The sequence below is a fragment of the Schistocerca americana genome, chromosome 10, assembly GCF_021461395.2.
Source record: "Schistocerca americana isolate TAMUIC-IGC-003095 chromosome 10, iqSchAmer2.1, whole genome shotgun sequence".
In the NCBI taxonomy this organism is placed as follows: Eukaryota; Metazoa; Arthropoda; class Insecta; order Orthoptera; family Acrididae; genus Schistocerca; species Schistocerca americana.
In genome coordinates this window covers 168,744,910-168,763,285 of record NC_060128.1, presented here as the reverse complement: position 1 = coordinate 168,763,285, position 18,376 = coordinate 168,744,910, and the positions used below count along the sequence as shown (strand labels likewise).

The 18,376-nt window shown below is 37.0% G+C and overlaps 1 protein-coding gene across 1 annotated transcript in view; it reads left to right on the top strand.

The window, feature by feature from the left end:
* LOC124552347 (synaptic vesicle glycoprotein 2A-like) overlaps positions 1-18,376 on the top strand; it is a 79,328-nt gene that overhangs the window by 15,543 nt on the left and 45,409 nt on the right. The gene's annotated exons all lie outside the window — the stretch shown is intronic.

The window sequence follows — 18,376 nt, the reverse complement described above, 5'->3', positions numbered from 1 at the left end:
TCAAAATTCTTAAAAAAAACACCAACTAATTCTAATGGATAAAGTACTTCGTTTTGTTTTATATTAATTTTATCATTGTTAAGAATATGTCCTTCTATAGTTAATTCATTTTATAGACATGAAGTTAGTCGAGTAAGAGATGCTGAAGAAATAAATGGATGCTCCATTCTAGATAAAAAATTGTTTCCTTTTCCAAGTGTAATAAGATCAATCAATTTTCACACATAATTATCACATACTTTGATATAAAATTTACCGTCATATGCTGATAAATTTGTTCCAGATTTGTGAATAACATCAAATGACATATACATTTGGGAAATTTGGATGAATCCATCCATTGCCAATATTAATATTAATTTGTTTTTTCTTAGAAGGTTTAAATTAGTTTCTTTTCTCATCGATATGAAATGAGTAAAACTGATAACTTTTGATTTGATTCACAATTAATTACAAAAAAGTTTATTAATTCATTTTTAAATTAGTGTTACAGGAGCAAAATTGAAATCAACCAAATTATCATATTCATAAAATATTGAATAGCATCAAAAATTGGAATATTTACATAATAATTTGCCTTATAAATTATTGGTTGTCCAAATTCAGCATTTGGTTTAAATGAAGAAATAATATTGGATTAGATTCTCTATGAAAGTGACTATTATGTTTAACAGACATTCCATCACCTAGATTAAAAGTTGTATTCATTAATTCAACTTGAATAATTTTAGGAATATTACTAGCAATTGTTTATCCATTAGCTTCAATAACTCAATTACTAAAATATTTCCAATAAAATCTTCTTTATCTAGGAATAATGTAATATCACTTTCAATAAAAATATTTTAAATTTTTTTCTTCTTTAATGCATCTTTTAGGTGTTCTCGACTGAATAAAACTTACCAAATTTTTCCAGCTATATTGGCCAACAGGAATTTCAAGTGTTTTCTCGATAGTGCTGGATTTATTATTTTTTGTACTTTAAAGAGTTGAATAGTAGCCAACTAGTGAAATATTTTTATTAGTTTCTTTTATTGGAACAGTTAAGCTTTCTTTGGAGCAGATAAATTATCGCTCAGTTGAAATAATCTACTCATTTATGTTAGTGAAAATTATGTAAATTAATATCAAATTGGGAACCAAAAATAAGAATTCCTGAAAAAATTTAAAATAAAATAATAATAAATTTTCAAGAAATTCTATTCGATGTTCAACAATAGGACCAAGATCAACGTTAATGACGGATAATTATATTCTAGCACCAGGATGGTTAAATTAGAAAAACTAACGACTTGTATGTTAATTCTAAAAGTTAAGATCTACAAAAAAATCAAGAAGAATGTGATAAAGTTGATGATAAAACTAATGATAAAATAGCTTCTTTTATTGAAAATAATGATGGAATTATTTCATTAGATGAATGTGGAAATAATACAGTTGTAATTCATTCTTTAAACTCATGGTATAGTTAGGGATATTTTACTACATATAGATATAAAAGAATGGATTTTTTTCCTTAGCTGTAATCTGAAATCCCTAAACGCTCAGTCAGCGATAATGTAACTTTTTTAAATATTTTCAGACAAGATGACACAAATTAGAATCATATTTATCATGAGTCTGTTGGAGGTGATGTAAAATTTGACAATCTTCAAGGAAATTTGTAGTAATTGTTGGAATAAAGGCATATTTGCCTTCATAAGAATAGATTCAAGAAAAATGAAAATAGTTAATGCAGAGAAGAGATTAAGGAGTTTTTAAACAATAAACATAAAAACTTTAAACATAAAAACGTTGAATGTAAGCATTAAACACAAAAACGTTGAATATTAAAACTTAAACATAAACAATGAAACAAAATAAAAAAAATATTTTTGTATTTTTATCCTTAATAGATGTTTTCAAAATATGACTGAGAAGTTGTTAAAAAAAGCTAAACAAAGTAGAAAAGTAGAAGAATAAATAAAAGAAGAGTGCAAAAATCGAAAAACCAACCAACAACAGATTATGATAAATTTAAAAAAGGACATCAACTATTTATTGATGCAATTGATGAAGCTAAACAAAGAATTGAAGGTTTCAGTGAGAATGGGGAAGATGAAATAAAATTATTCCGAATAATCTACATTATTTAGAAGAATTTAACGATATTCCAACAATTAAATGATATGATAGTGATAAGTGATTATACATTAAGTAAACATAAATACAATTTTTTTATTGAATAAATATGAAGAAAACGTTAATAATAGAAAAAATCAACAGACAAAGATGTTAAAAAATAAATGTAAGTTAAGGAGTAATAAAATTTATCAATCATAATGAAGATACTGCTTTTGGGTTAAGACCTGTTGATTATTTTAAAGATATTTGTAAATACCCAGTTGAATTTGATGGTGATAAATTAAAAAAAGAGTAAGAAGGTACTGATAGATTAGCGAAGCTTTTAACTAAAAAAACAAATTACTATGGATGAGTCTGGTAGAGCATTTGATTCTCTTGATTTACAAAATTTAACTAGAATTTTATTCGACTCAAATGCCGTATATTCTGACAATACTCCAAATAAAATTAAATCAAGTAAAAGAAATAAATAAAATTATTTGATAAAACAAAAATTTCGAAAATTGTTTTCCTAGTTTTTCAGAATGAAATCTTAATAATTCACTTCAAAATTATAGTCAAGGCTTAGTGAAAACAAATTAAGAAAAATCAGTTCAATATATATGGATGAACGATGTTTGTCAACGAATTCCTAAATTAGGAGTAATACATGGTGGAGAAGTAGCTGCAAATAAATAAATAAGTCAGAACAGCAAGAATGTTTACTAATAAACGTAATGATTTATAATTAACAATCCATAAGGCATCCCATATTTTTATAGAATTTTGAATAATTTGTCATATACATTTTGGGAAACATAATATGGAAAAGGCTTAATTAATAATTCATACAATAATATACCATTTGAAATGCATTTATCTACTGATAATTGGTGTGACCCTGGTACTAAACTAAAATAAAATATTAGCATGTGGAGATGAAATAATAAATCCTTCAGAAGTTTCAATAGATGAAAATGAGCTACAACTGCAGTTAGAAGAATACTGTATGGGAAGTGAAAATTAGGACTTGGATCAAAAGTTTATGAAAGCAGATATCAATTTAAAAAATTCTTTATTAGTTTTTAATCTGTATGAATGAATAACTTAAGTATTGATTATACTAAACTTCTAAACTGTGAAATAAAACCAAAATGCATTACGGTTATTGACTGATGTAGAAAATAGAAAAAAGTAAAATCTGGCGGAGATCTGCTTATTACATTTGGTATTCCTGTTGTGAAAAAAATTGTTTGATATGTAATGAGTGAGAAAGAAACAAAGCACAAAAGTGAACTTTTACCATTACTGTTGAAGAATTAGTCAAACAATTAAATGTTAATTATTTATATGACCCTTTTATAATTGATGAATTACCTGATAAACCAAAAAATTTAGAATGTCAATCTGTAGATTTAGATACTTCTGATCATGTTGGCACTCATTGGATTTGTTATGTTAAGCATAGAAATACAAATTTTTATATTAATTTGGAGGAAATATACCAAAACAACTAGTAAATTATTTAGGAAAAACTTATTTATATTATTTGAGGGTATACCAAATTACAGCGAATTTTTTCTTGGCCATTTGCATTTACTTCTTTTAAAACTATTATATATGAATTATAAGTTTAATGATATTTTGAATTTAAGGAAATGAACGTTTTAGGAAAGAAGTTATATGCTAAACGCAACAACGATTTAAAAATTACAAGATTTTCAGTCATAAGAACCAAAAATGAATAATGAATTAATTTTAAAATTTAAAGATATTAAACCAGCAATCTACTATTTTCAATCAAAAATTATAAATATTGAATCAACAACAAATGCAAAAATTCAGGAGCAATTAGTGTCAGAATTTAAAAAACATAACTATTATTACAGCTGTTAGAAACTAAATTTAAAGATATGTAATCATCTGTAAATTTAAAAATAAATTATTCAAATAAACAATTTCAAAAATTATATGCCATTCTGAAGTAACTAGGTCGTATATTAGTTTCGAAGCTAGAAGAACCGTAAAAATAATAAATGATCCTGTTGATGTTAAAACTGCAGTGATCGAATAATATTTAGTTAATGAATTCAAGAATCTTGTTACTTAAGCTTACTGTGCAACTATTTTAACTCAATTGAGCAGTTATGTCAATAAAATGGATTTTAATCAGCTCCATAAAACTAATCTAATTACTTTACAGAAAAGGAAACAGAAAAAGATTTTTCTGACTCTTTCTGTAAGAAAAGCTTTAACTGCATATTTCAACTTGTTAACTAATCTTAAAGATAAAGTGTAGTATAAACAAATTATTGAACTTACTTTTATGACTGAGGTGAACAAAAAGTGCACAATTTCAATGAATGTGATCTAATTCTTAAGATTTTGTTTCTTTGGGTAGAAATAGATAGGGAGATTTAACAGTTAATGATTTTGATCTTTTGTTGAGTGTTTTGACAAACTGTACAAAATAACTCCTGACCTCCAATCAACAAAACGAGTGAGCAAATCAAATTTTCAAACTATGAGATTAAAGGTTCTGTTAAAACTGTTCCTGTCGATTTAAAGTTAATTATATTTGATGAAGTAATTTAATTATTTTTTATTCTATAGAAATAGAGAATCATAATTATATTTACCATTTGAAATATAAAATGCTTACTGTAACACTTAACCCTCATAGAGTAACAACTAAATAAGGAAAACAAAGAATTGAAGTCTTTTTTTAATTTGTAAAACTAAAAACAGCAAATTTGTTAAAAACTTGTAAGTACTGGATTAAATATTACATTAACTATTGAGGAAAAATTTTTAAAGAGAAAATATAATTTCTTTCCAAGTAGATAATTTATGGTAAGCTGACTTAGTTGAAATGCATTCTGGGAAATTTCAAAAATAGGAAAATATAAATTTTTAACTAACATTTATAGTTGTTTTCTTTCAAACTTTGTTTGGGCTATTCCAGTTAATGATAAAACAGAAAAAAAAACATAGTTGATGGTTTGGAAAAAATATTCTAGCAGAGAAAACCAAAAAATTTAAAAACGGATGAATTTGATTATAAAGAATTTCAAGAATGAATGAAAAAATTTAATGTTAATCATTATTCAACTTTTAGGGAATTATAAAAATCTGTTGCTGAACAATGTAATAGAACATCAAATGAAAAACAGGTGGAAAAAATTTTAATAGCAAGGAAAATATAAATGGTTTGAGTATCGAAATTAGCTGATAATATAATTACACAAAACATACAACAATAAAAATAGAAGTAAAACATGCTAACAAAGAAAGCGAAATGTTATTGTAGACAGTTTATATAACTAATCTATTAAATACTAACACTAAATATAAAATTACTGTTAAAGTAAGAATAAGTAAATTTAAAGGAATTTCGAAAAAGGATATACAGCAAATAAAGCAACATAAATTTTTGAAATTGAAGACGATATTTAATCCAATCCAATCACATATAAATTGAAAGATTGAAATGATGAAAAAATAAAAGAACATTTTTATGAACAAGAACTAAAGGTTTGAATTTTACAGTTGTTTATCTTGTTGAAAAAGTTTTAAATAACAAAGGTAATAAAGTATATGTTAAATGGTTAGGTTTTACAGTTCACACTATAGTTGGGTAAATAAAAGTAATGTCGGTTTTTAAAAGGTTAATAATAACCAACCATATGAATTATTTGCATCTAAATATGCAATATAATTTGATTGTTTTTCTGGCTCAAAATTTTTCATATATTTATTAGTTAATTTAACATATCTTTTAATACACTGAGAAATTCCACCTTGATTTCCCTTTCCAAGAATTAAAATCAAATCATATTAGTTTAATGAACCTAATTTAATTATTGTCAGTTTTAACATAGACTCCTAAGATAAACAAGGAGCTGTAAAGTACCAAGATGAATCGTGTTTACAAGATTTACTACATGTATGTCTAAAATTTTCGAAAAATCTTTTAAAATTAAAATGTCGCATTTATTATATAACTTTGTATATTCATCTAAATTATAAATAGTGCATTTTCGCAAACTTTATTTCCATGATTATAATCTTCATCTGAAACATTTTATTTATTAACTCCTGAATAAAAGTATTCTTTTTTAGGTAATCTTTAATTGAAATACTTGACCTCTTTTAATATACTGTGAATGAAAGAGTACACATTTGCTATTTTTGTATTTTTTAAAAGTTCAATAACTGTTTACCTTTCGACTGCTGTAGTTTTCTTCAAAGTACCAATATGGATCGAGTTTACAAGATTTACATAACGTATCTCTAAAATATTCAGAAACATCATTTGAAATTAAAATGTCGATTTATTATATAATTTTGTATATTCATCTAAATTTTTGATAGCACATTTTTCCCAAAATTTTTAACATGATTATAATGTTCATCTGAAATATTTTATTTATTAACCCTCGAATAAAAACATTCTTTTTTAGGTAATTTTAAATGAAATATTTGATTTCTTTTAATATACAGTGAACAAAAGAGTACACATTTTCCGTTTTTGTAATTTTTTAAATGTTCAGCAAATGCCTACCTTTCCACTGCTGTAGTTTTTTGTCCACATAGATTTTTTGTTGATAAATATAAATCTAAAATGATTTGCTTCCCTATTCATAATAAACAGGAATGTACAGTTATTTCTCGACTGCACACTCTTAGGTATAGTTCCCCTACATTGTACCCTTACAAACTTTCAACTTAAGGTTGTGGGACTGAATGTATTTCGTGCATTATGATTACGTTTCCATTACTTTACTGTCAATTCTAAGCAACCTAAGACAGAACATTAAGTGTATTAGGTCTACAACTTTGCTTCCGCCGGTTTACCTCGAAGCTCTAGGCTTTATTGTGAAGAAAACAAAGTATGGTTCGAAACATTGGCCAACGGAAGTGTCTGCTTTCCTCCATCTCTCGCGCCGCATACGAATCCCGCGGCGGAATTGATCCAATTTTGCACCTGTTCACATGACCAGGATTGCTGGTCAACCAGACCATACGTCTTTGATCAAAAAATGTGACAGTTTGAGGGAGCAATGTCTGGAGAAGACGGCAAGTGATGTATTTAACTTGTCCCAGTATGTTTTGATGGGGTTTGCGATATGGGGTCGCTGGCCAGTGTGGCCAAGCGGTTCTAGGCGCTTCAGTCTGGAACTGTGCAGCCGCTACAGTCGCAGGTTCGAATCCTGCCTTGGGCATGGATGTGAGTGATGTTCTTAAGTTAGTTAGGTTTAAGTAGTTCTAAGTTCTAGGGGACTGAAAACCTCAGATTTTAAATCCCATAGTGCTCAGAACCATTTGAACCATTTTTGACATGGGGTGGAGTGTTGTCATGCTGAAAAATCACCTTTTCATGTCTTTCGTCGTACTATGGCCGTTTGTCTTTCAGTGCTCAACTCAAACATGTCAACTGCTTTTGATAATGATGTTCTGTGATTGTTTCTGTTCGTTTTGGTAGCTTCCAGAACCTTCTCCCTCCCACCGCCACGCCGGTCTTCGGCGTCAATGTCGCCTTTCTTGAAGCGCTGAAATCATTCTATGCACGTTATTTCATTAATAGTCGCCTCATCATAGGTCCTTCCCGGCATTTCATAAGCCTCATTAGCAGATTTCTTCATGCTAAAGCAGAAAATGAAAACTTCCCGCAAACGACATTTTCAATCGAGAATAATTGTATGATGCAACCACAAATCGACTAATATTTTGATGGCGTTATGGTTACAAACGTCTAAACGTATTGTACGACACTTCGACTTGCCATCTGCACGACCACTTGCTGCTACTGCCATCTCTTGTAAAATGGCGGAAGCAAAGGTGTAGAACTAATACATGTGCTTTTAAGAAGTGAAGCTTAGTCTTTGGCTGGTAAAGTTATTGGCTCTCGCCAGTGCTGGTTCATTCTCGTGACCTTGTTGACGCACTGAACAACAGAAAAAAGAAACAGGCTGCTCCTTATATATTTGAAGTATTCCACGTCAACTAAATAGAGGAAAAGCCATGTCGTATTCGAACATTTGTACATGGCAAACTGTACCTGAACCCCTGGGTGTAATAAAGCTGCCTTACTCCCACAGTATTTTTACGCAAATAACAAGTCACATGTATACCAAATTTGGCTAAAATTGTTCCTGTCGTTGCTGTGTTATAGTTTATGGTTTTATGTCACCTTCTTGTCACCCCCACGGCCCCACAGGGGTGCTACGGGTCTCTTACTGTCACAGTAAATATGTTCCAGATACCAAGCGATAGATCTGTGAAGTATGCTAGAAACTGAAGCCTGCTGCCAGATTAAAGCTGTGTGCTGGACCGAGACTCGAACTCGGGACTTTTAACTTTCGCGGGCAAGTGTTCAGCCACTTAGCTACTGAAACATGACTCACGACCCATCAGCACAGCTTTGTTCGCCCCCAGTAGCTGAGTGGTCAGCAGACAGAATGTCAATCCTAAGGGCCCGGGTTCGATTCCTGGCTGGGTCGCAGATTTCCTCTGCTCAGGGACTGGGTGTTGTTCTCATCATCATCACTTCATCACCAACACGCGCAGGTTGCCGAAGTGGCGTCAACTCGACAGACCTGCACCCGGTGCATGGTCTTCCCTATGGGAAGCCCTAGCCACATGATCCCCCAAAGCACAGCTTTAATTCCGCCAGCATACATCCCCCAAGCTGTGGCTAAACCATCACTTCAAGTAGTACTTCCCCTCCTGGGACACCAGAATTGGTTGCGTAAATAAATTAAATGCAAAAGAGACATCTGGAGGTGTTTTAACTTTCATATCATTTTCCAATCTTTCTTTCTAACGTGTTTAAAGTCAGATATTTAATACATTAACTTATTTGTAAAGACAAGTAGTAAAGAGTAAATCAGTCGTAATGGCGTTTATTGCGTTTGTAAAGTAATCAAACGTTTGAATCCCATACACGGGAGATTCTTTAAGGAATCGAGGACTTCCTAATACCAAAAAATAACGGTAATCACAGATTCACGCCCGTGGCATGCTGACTACGCAGCTGAAGCATTTATGTAACGATGGAAGCCAGGCTGACGAAACTGTAACTCCATAACGCACAGTGGCATTAAAGAAACGACAGTAAAAAATCAGCACGTGGAGTTCATGATTAAAAACTTTATTAACAGCCAATATCTGTTATGTCAAATCCAAACTAAAGCCCAAAATATGTAACATGCAACGTGTCTAACATTAAGTCAATAATAGCCGAAGGTAACGACTGGAAAGTTCATCACAGACCCAGATATAGTCAGTAGTCCCCCAGTATCATGTGACAGGACTACTGTTGTAGTCGATATACATACACTGAAGAGGCAAAGAAACTGGTACAAGTGAGTAATATCGTTTAGGTCCCCTCGAGCACGCAGAAGTGCCCCAACACGACGTGGCATGGACTCGATTAATGTCTGAAGTAGTGCTGGAGGGGCACCATGACTCCTGCAGGGCTGTCCATAAACCCTTAAGAGTACGACGGGGTGGAGATCTCTTCTGAACAGCACGTTGCAAGGCATCCCAATAATCTTCATGTCTGAGCAGTATGGCGGCCAGCGGAAGTGTTTAAACTCAGAAGAGTGTTCCTGGAGCCACACTGTAGATATTCTGGATGTACAGGGTATTGCATTGTCCAGCACGAATTGCGCAATTCCGTCGCAATTCACAATGGACGTGAATGGAATCAGGCGATCAGACAGGATACTTACGTACGTGTCACCTGTCAGAGTCGTATCTAGACGTACCAGGGGTCCCATATGACTCCAACTGCATACGCCTCCCACACCATTACAGAGCCTCCCCCAGCTTGAACAGTCACCTGCTGACATGTGGGGTCCATGGATTCATGAGGTTGTCTCCATACTCATACACACCCACCCGCTCGATACAACTTAAAATGCGTCTCGTCAGACCAGGCAACATGTTTCCAGTCATCGACAGTTCAATGTCTGTGTTGACGGGCCCAGGCGAGGCGTAAAGCTTTGTGTTGTGCATTCATCAAGGGTACACAAGTCGGCCTTCGGCCCCGAAAGCTGATATAGATGGTGTTCCACTGAATGGTTCGCACGGTGATACTTGTTGATGGCCGAGTATTGAAATCAGCAACAACTTGCGGAAGGGTTGCACTTCTCTCACGTTGAACGATTCTCTTCAGTTATCGTTGGTCCTGTTTTTGCAGGATATTTTTCCGGCCGGAGATTTGATTTTTCACCGGTTTCCTGATATTCACGGTATACTCGTGAAATGGTCGTACGGGGAAATCGCTACCTCTGAGATGCTGTGTCCCATCGCTCGTGCGCCGACTGTAACACTACGTTCAAATCTTGATAACCTGCCATTGTAGCAGCAGTAACCAATCTGACAACCGCGCCAGACACTTGTTGTCTTCGTTACTTACCGCAGATATTGTGTCCCATCGCTCGTGCGCCGACTGTAACACTACGTTCAAATCTTGATAACCTGCCATTGTAGCAGCAATAACCAATCTGACAACCGCGCCAGACACGTGTTGTCTTCGTTGCCGACCGCAACACCGTATTCTGCCTACTTACATATCTCTGTACTTGAATGTGCATGCCTATACCAGTTGCTTTGGCGCTTAAGTGAAAATGATCTGGCGGACAGGGTGGACACCAATCTGCTGTTGTTTGCTGATGATAGCGTGGTGTATGGTAAGATGTCGAGTGACTGTATTAGGATACAAGACGACTTCGACAACATTTCTAGTTGGTGTGATGAATGGCAGCTAGCTGTACTTGTGGAAATAAGTTAACGAGGATGGGTAGGAAGAACAAACCTGTGATGTTCGGATACAGTGTTACGAGTCTCCTACTTGACACACTCAAGTCGTTTCAATATCTGGGGGGGGACGTTGCAAAGCGATATGAAATGGAAGGAGCATGTGAGAACTGAGGTAGGGAAGGCGAATCGTCGACATCAATTTATTGGGGGAATTTTAGGAAAGAGTGGTTAAAGTGTAGAGGAGACCTCCTATAGAACACTGGTGCGACTTACTCTTTAGTACTGCTCGAGCGTTTCTAGTCCTTACCAGGTTGGATTGAAGGAACACATCGAAGCAATTCAGAGACGGGCTGCTAAATTTGTGACCGGTAGGTTCGAACAACACGTAACTGTTATGAAGAAGCTTTGGGAACTCAGATGGAAGCACCATTTAGAAAAGTTAGAGAACTGGCATTTGAAGCTGACTGCGGAAAGATTTCATCCCAGCCAACATACATTGCGCGTAAGGACGACGAAGATGAGATATGAGAAATTAGGGCTCAACGGGAGGCATATAGATAGTGGTTTTTCCCTCGCTGTGTCTGTTGGCTTGCGGATTATCGATGTAGATGAAAGGAAAGGTACTGAAAACGGCGCGGACCCAATTCAGCTCATTGTCAGTCAGACAAAATAGAGCGGGAGAATCATGTGGATCACGAGTGTCATCCACACTATCAATGAAGGGTTAAATCATTTAACCACACCAAGAAAAATTTTTGAATGGTAGCTGTCTCTCAAAAACCTTCTCATATTTTTGAAATGTACATGACGGCACCATTGAAAGTTTCCCGCCTCCTCTTTGAATGCGAATACAATATAAAGACATCGGAAATAAACAGGTCTAACAATGGACAGTCTTATGCAAAATCGATTGTTAGGATTCTCCTGCCAGTATTTCAATTTATTTCATCAGTGTAGGTAAACGTTTCTCTTGGCGATCTGCAAAAGTGACTTTCTCTACACAAGACATAATTCAAATTGTGGAAGCATATTGTGAAAACAGGTTCGATTAAGCAAACTCGTGAAATTTTCGGGGTCAAATAACAGCATAGAGGACTTCCAGTAAAGAGAGCAATACAGAGTCTGTAAGAAAACTGAAGCTCCTACGGATCAAAATGTAAATCTACAAAGAATTCCTCCAGTTCGCACCCCAGAAGTGATTGCAAACATTTGCCGAAGAATTACTCAGATCCCAAGACGAATTGGCCCAAGACGCGCAAGTAAGTAGGAGTTGGCAGTGGATTTTTTTAATTTTTATTTTATTTTTTTTTTCATCAGTCTTCTGACTGGTTGGATGCGGTCCGCCACAAATTCCTTTCCTGTGCTAACCTCTTCATCTCAGAGTAGCAATTGCAACCTACGTCCTCAATTATTTGCTTGACGTATTCCAATCTCTGTCTTCCTCTACAGTTTTTGCCCTCTACAGCTCCCTCTAGTACCATGGAAGTCATTCCCTCATGTCTTAGCAGATGTCCTATCATCCTGTCCCTTCTCCTTATCAGTGTTTTCCACATATTCCTTTCCTCTCCGATTCTGCGTAGAACCTCCTCATTCCTTACCTTATCAGTCCACCTAATTTTCAACATTCGTCTATAGCACCACATCTCAAATGCTTCGATTCTCTTCTGTTCCGGTTTTCCCACAGTCCATGTTTCACTACCATACAATGCTGTACTCCAGACGTACATCCTCAGAAATTTCTTCCTCAAATTAAGGCCGGTATTTGATATTAGTAGACTTCTCTTGGCCAGAAATGCCTTTTTTGGCCTTGGCGAGTCTGCTTTTGATGTCCTCCTTGCTCCGTCCGTCATTGGTTATTTTACTGCCTAGGTAGCAGAATTCCTTAACTTCATTGACTTCGTGACCATCAATCCTGATGTTAAGTTCTCGCTGTTCTCATTTCTACTACTTCTCATTACCTTCGTCTTTCTCCGATTTACTCTCAAACCATACTGTGTACTCATTAGGCTGTTCATTCCGTTCAGCAGATCATTTAATTCTTCTTCACTTTCACTCAGGATAGCAATGTCATCAGCGAATCGTATCATTGATATCCTTTCACCTTGTATTTTAATTCCACTCCTGAACCTTTCTTTTATTTCCATCATTGCTTCCTCGATGTACATATTGAAGAGTAGGGGCGAAAGGCTACAGCCTTGTCTTACACCCTTCTTAATACGAGCACTTCGTTCTTGATCGTCCACTCTTATTATTCCCTCTTGGTTGTTGTACATATTGTATATGACCCGTCTCTCCCTATAGCTTACCCCTACTTTTTTCATAATCTCGAACAGCTTGAACCATTTTATATTGTCGAACGCTTTTTCCAGGTCGACAAATCCTATGAAAGTGTCTTGATTTTTCTTTAGTCTTGCTTCCATTATTAGCCTTAACGTCAGAATTGCCTCTCTCGTCCCTTTACTTTTCCTAAAGCCAAACTGATCGTCACCTAGCGCATTCTCAATTTTCTTTTCCATTCTTCTGTATATTATTCTTGTAAGCAGCTTCGATGCATGAGCTGTTAAGCTGATTGTGCGATAATTCTCGCACTTGTCAGCTCTTGCCGTCTTCGGAATTGTGTGAATGATGCTTTTCCGAAAGTCAGATGGTACATCGCCAGACTCATATATTCTACACACCAACGTGAATAGTCGTTTTGTTGCCACTTCCCCCAATGATTTTAGAAATTCTGATGGAATGTTATCTATCCCTTCTGCCTTATTTGACCGTAAGTCCTCCAAAGCTCTTTTAAATTCCGATTCTAATACTGGATCCCCTATCTCTTCTAAATCGACTCCTGTTTCTTCTTCTATCACATCAGACAAATCTTCACCCTCATAGAGGCTTTCAATGTATTCTTTCCACCTATCTGCTCTCTCCTCTGCATTTAAGAGTGGAATTCCCGTTGCACTCTTAATGTTACCACCATTGCTTTTAATGTCACCAAAGGTTGTTTTGACTTTCCTGTATGTTGAGTCTGTCCTTCCGACTATCATATCTTTTTCGATGTCTTCACATTTTTCCTGCAGCCATTTCGTCTTAGCTTCCCTGCACTTCCTATTTATTTCATTCCTCAGCGACTTGTACTACTGTATTCAGTGGGTACTGACTGCAAAGTCTTAATTTGAGGTCATTTGGTGTAACAGTTGTGTAGCAATTACCGGAGGATGCCGGTCATAAACGTGTGGGTTACCACACGTGGCTTTTGAATAACATCAGCGATGGTTTGCTAGACCCTTTCCATTACACCATGAGTAATGAAGCATCTTTTCGGTCACTTGAGTTTACAGGACACGAGATACTGCTCAACGAGGACCCCTAACATCGTGTGTCAAGGAGCACTCCATGAAGAAACAATCGGCGTTTCGTGTGGTGCAACAGGAAAGCGCAGCATTGTACCGATATTTTTTGCATCATCCTCAACCCGGTTGCATGTATGGAAGTTGTTGATACATTTTGTGGTCAACTCACTGAATATGAAAGACAATACCGTTTCTTCCAGCAAGACGGAGCAACTGCTACGCATCTAAGGTATCCCAGGAACATGTTCACGCTGTTTTCACTGAGGAACGAGATGTCAGCGAACATGTATGGCCACCAAGTTCACCGGATCTAACAACATGTGATTCATTTCCTGCGGGTGAGGAAACAAATGGGCACGCAATGCAGGGGCTCAAAGACAACTTCAGCCGATATGTTGCCGATATCGATGTCCGAACTTCGCGCCGGGTGTATCTGGATATGCTTAGATGTGCACAGCTACAGGGCGACAACTATTGAACCGTAACTCCTAAACGGTTTGTGTTAGCACATTCAAACTGCACGGTTGGCTGCAGGGCGTAATGGGAATTAGTATGCGGATACATGGTTTAGCGACGAGGCTTATGAGCAGTGCTAGCCCCGGCTTATGTGTCGGTTTAAGCTTTGACTGTTACTCTGCGTTTGGTTTCCCGCAGTTATTGCTGTTATGCCATGGTTCTTCTTCTTTCTACGTGTGGCAGCAGCGGTGTGTATCGATATTCGCACCTTGTACTATCTTTGGTCTGGTGCTGACAGTTTCCGGCTAGCCGGTGCGCGGCAGTCGGTCGGTTGGTGTGGATCAGCCAGGAAATCTCCGTGCCGCGCAGTGGGCCGGTCCCGCTGGCAGTCTCTACGCAGTGTCGGAGTGTGTGGGAGCTGTTCCGATTGCTACGAGGTTCGTGGCTCACGGACCCAGGACATCAAAGTTGAGTGGCGATTTAATTACCGAAGCCAGTCTGTTCACATCGTGCCGTTGGTTTTCATGGTTGGCTGTTGGGGGTATTCCCGTGAGCAACAGAGAGTGTTAGAGTGGGCGAAAGTTTGGCCACAATCTGGTGGAGTTTAATTGTATTTTGGTTATTTCAAGTCCAGGTGCACCAGCGGAATTTTCTGCCTTGTGGCCGTTAGCGTTCCGGTTACCTGCCCTGGCCACTAACGTAAAATTCAGGCAGTGTCCTTTCCTCACCGTGTTGTCGCTGTCCAACACGTGTGTGTAATTTTGAGAGCTTATGCATACTTGGTTCTGTGCGGCTACGCCTTTTACGTTTTGGCTTTGGAGTTGCTTGTGCAGTGGTCGGGTGGAAAGCAAGTCGTCTTGTCGGTGGGTCCGTTGACTGTCTCTTGCTTGGGTTGCCGGCGGATCGGATATAGTTGGGCCGACTACCTGTCTCCCCTAAGAGAGCGTTAATATTTCAAGTGCAGACCGACCCCCGGAAACTTCTGAGCGCCGCTGGCTGTACTGCCTTTTCCTATTGGCGTTTGTAATGGCTCATAGCCGATGGTTTGAATTTGTATGTTATTAGTTGGGTTTTAAATAATGGGCCTTCAGCCGCTTTAAAATTGAAAGTTCCTTACTTGTAAAGTCTTGCATTGTTTGGGCCTTCAGCCTCATTTAAAATATTTTTTTGGATAAAGCTTTGGGCCTTTTTCCTTTTTAAAATTCATTGTAATTGTGTTTTTCAATAATGGGCCTTCATCCTGCTTAAAATATTGTTTAAAGATAAAGCTTTGGGCCTTCTCCCTACTAAAATTTATTTTAGTTGTTTTAAGTCATCGGCCTGCAGCCGTTCTTAAATTGATACTCTTGTTTTTCAAGTATCAGACTGTGTGGGCCCCTTCAGCTTAATTGAAGATAAGGTCTTCTGCCTTGTTTTTTTTTTAATTAATTTTACCTGCATTCTTAAATCATGGGCCTTCAGCCATCTTTAAACTAAACTTGTTTCCTTTGCAATGTTAGATTTGTTGGGCCTTCAGCCAAGTTATAGAACCGACTTAAGTGAGGCCTTCTACCTTCTAAATATTCTGTTTTCAGTCTGAATTTTAAGTTAATGGCTTTCAGCCGTTTTTAAATTCAAGTTGTTGTGCCCTTAAGGCTTAAAATAGTGTGGCCTGTTCAAAAATTTTGCTGTATTGTTTGGACAACTAAATATGTTGTTATAGGTGTTTGAGTGTAGCTGAAAGCCCCTTTTGGCCCCTTTCCACAATTCCAGCTGTCCTGGGGATTTAAGCAGGGCGTTCCAGTCCATTGTCATTTGGATGGGTTCGTCAATAAGCAAAATTGGCGCATTTGGGGGACTGAGGATTCAGATTTCGCGTTAGAGAAGTCTCTTCACCCTCAACGGGTGACTTCATAGTGCGCAGAGTTCACACACACAATAACCGGTGCGATATTCTATGATGGCATGGTGACTTCCGTGTGGGTTTTGGAAGATGATTTCATCCCCATTGCCGGCCGAAGTGGCCGTGCGGTTAAAGGCGCTGCAGTCTGGAACCGCAAGACCGCTACGGTCGCAGGTTCGAATCCTGCCTCGGGCGTGGATGTTTGTGATGTCCTTAGGTTAGTTAGGTTTAACTAGTTCTAAGTTCTAGGGGACTAATGACCTCAGCAGTTGAGTCCCATAGTGCTCAGAGCCATTTGAACCATTTTTTTCATCCCCATTACCTCTAGTGACACTGATTTCGATGTGGTTCGTGCAAGACGGAACATGACCACGTGGGATTAGGAGAGTGTTGGACGTCGTGGAGGAGCACTTTGGGGACTGCATTCTGGCTCTGTGGTATCCAGAGGCCATTTGACATGGGCCGCGGTTGGCTGCCATATTCTCCGGTGCTGAACACGTGCGACTCCTTTTCGTGGGGTATATTAACGATAAGGTGTACAGAAATAAACCCAAAACACTGCTGAGCTGAATACAGCCATTCCGAAGTTCATCGACAGAATCAGTGTTCCGACACTTGAGCGGGTCATGCAGAATTTCGCTATTCGTCTGCGCCACATCATTACCAATGAGGACAGGCATATCGAACATGTCATAACCTAAATCTGAATACCTGTAGTGATTTTTACATGTTGAATAAAGTGTGTCCATGCGATACTTTGTAACTAATTTACAGTTTTTTTGTATACACTGAACCGTCAAAGGAACTGGTATAGGCATGCATATTCAAAAATGGTTCAAATGGCTCTATTCACTACGGGACTTAACATCTGAGGTCATCAGTCCCGTAGACTTAGAACTACTTAAACCTAACTAACCTAAGGACATCAGGGGATTGTTCAAGCTGGTGGATGGGACATGTGCAGTTGGAGTGATATGGGTCACCTGATACGTCTAGATACAACACTGACAGGTCACACGTACGTAAGCATCCTGTCTGATCACCTGCATCCATTCATGACCATTGTGCATTCCGACGGACTTGGGCAATTCCAGCAAGACAGTGCGACACCCCACACGTCCAGAATTGCTACAGAGTGTCTCCAGGAACAGTCTTCTGAGTTTAAACACTTCCACTGCCCACCAGTCTCCACAGACATAAACATTATTGAGCATATCTGGGCGTGCCTTGCAGCGTGCTGTTCAGAAGAGACTTCCACCCTCTCGTACGGATTTATGGACAGCCCTGAAGAATTCATGGTGTCAATTCCCTCCAGCACTACTTCAGACATTAGTCGAGTCCATGCCACGACGTGTTCCGACACTTCTGCATGCTCGCGGGGTACCTACACGATATTAGGCAGGCGTACCAGTTTCTTTGGCTCTTCAGTGTAGTTCAATAATTGTCACCCTGGATGTATTTGATGTTGCTGTCGGTCAGTTCCAGCGTCTTCTATAAATGTATTTTTCAGTGTAAATAAATGGTTAAGTATATTTCCGCTCTTCGTTTCTGTAATTTCACAGCATTTCCTTTTTACTTAGACGGGCTACTTTTATCGGCTGTGACGTCAGTTTGTGTCGACCGTTTGAGATTCGTTATTCGTTATATACAAAGGAAATTATTTATATATATTTTATATATTTTTATTTTTAATTTATCAGCATGATTCTTTCTCTCAGGGATATTGTCTTTTCTTATCACTTTTATTTACGTGCATAAGTAAATATGAAACGGGTTCTTGAAGGGCCCCAGTTATTCATGTACCAACTTTATATTTTGAACGTGA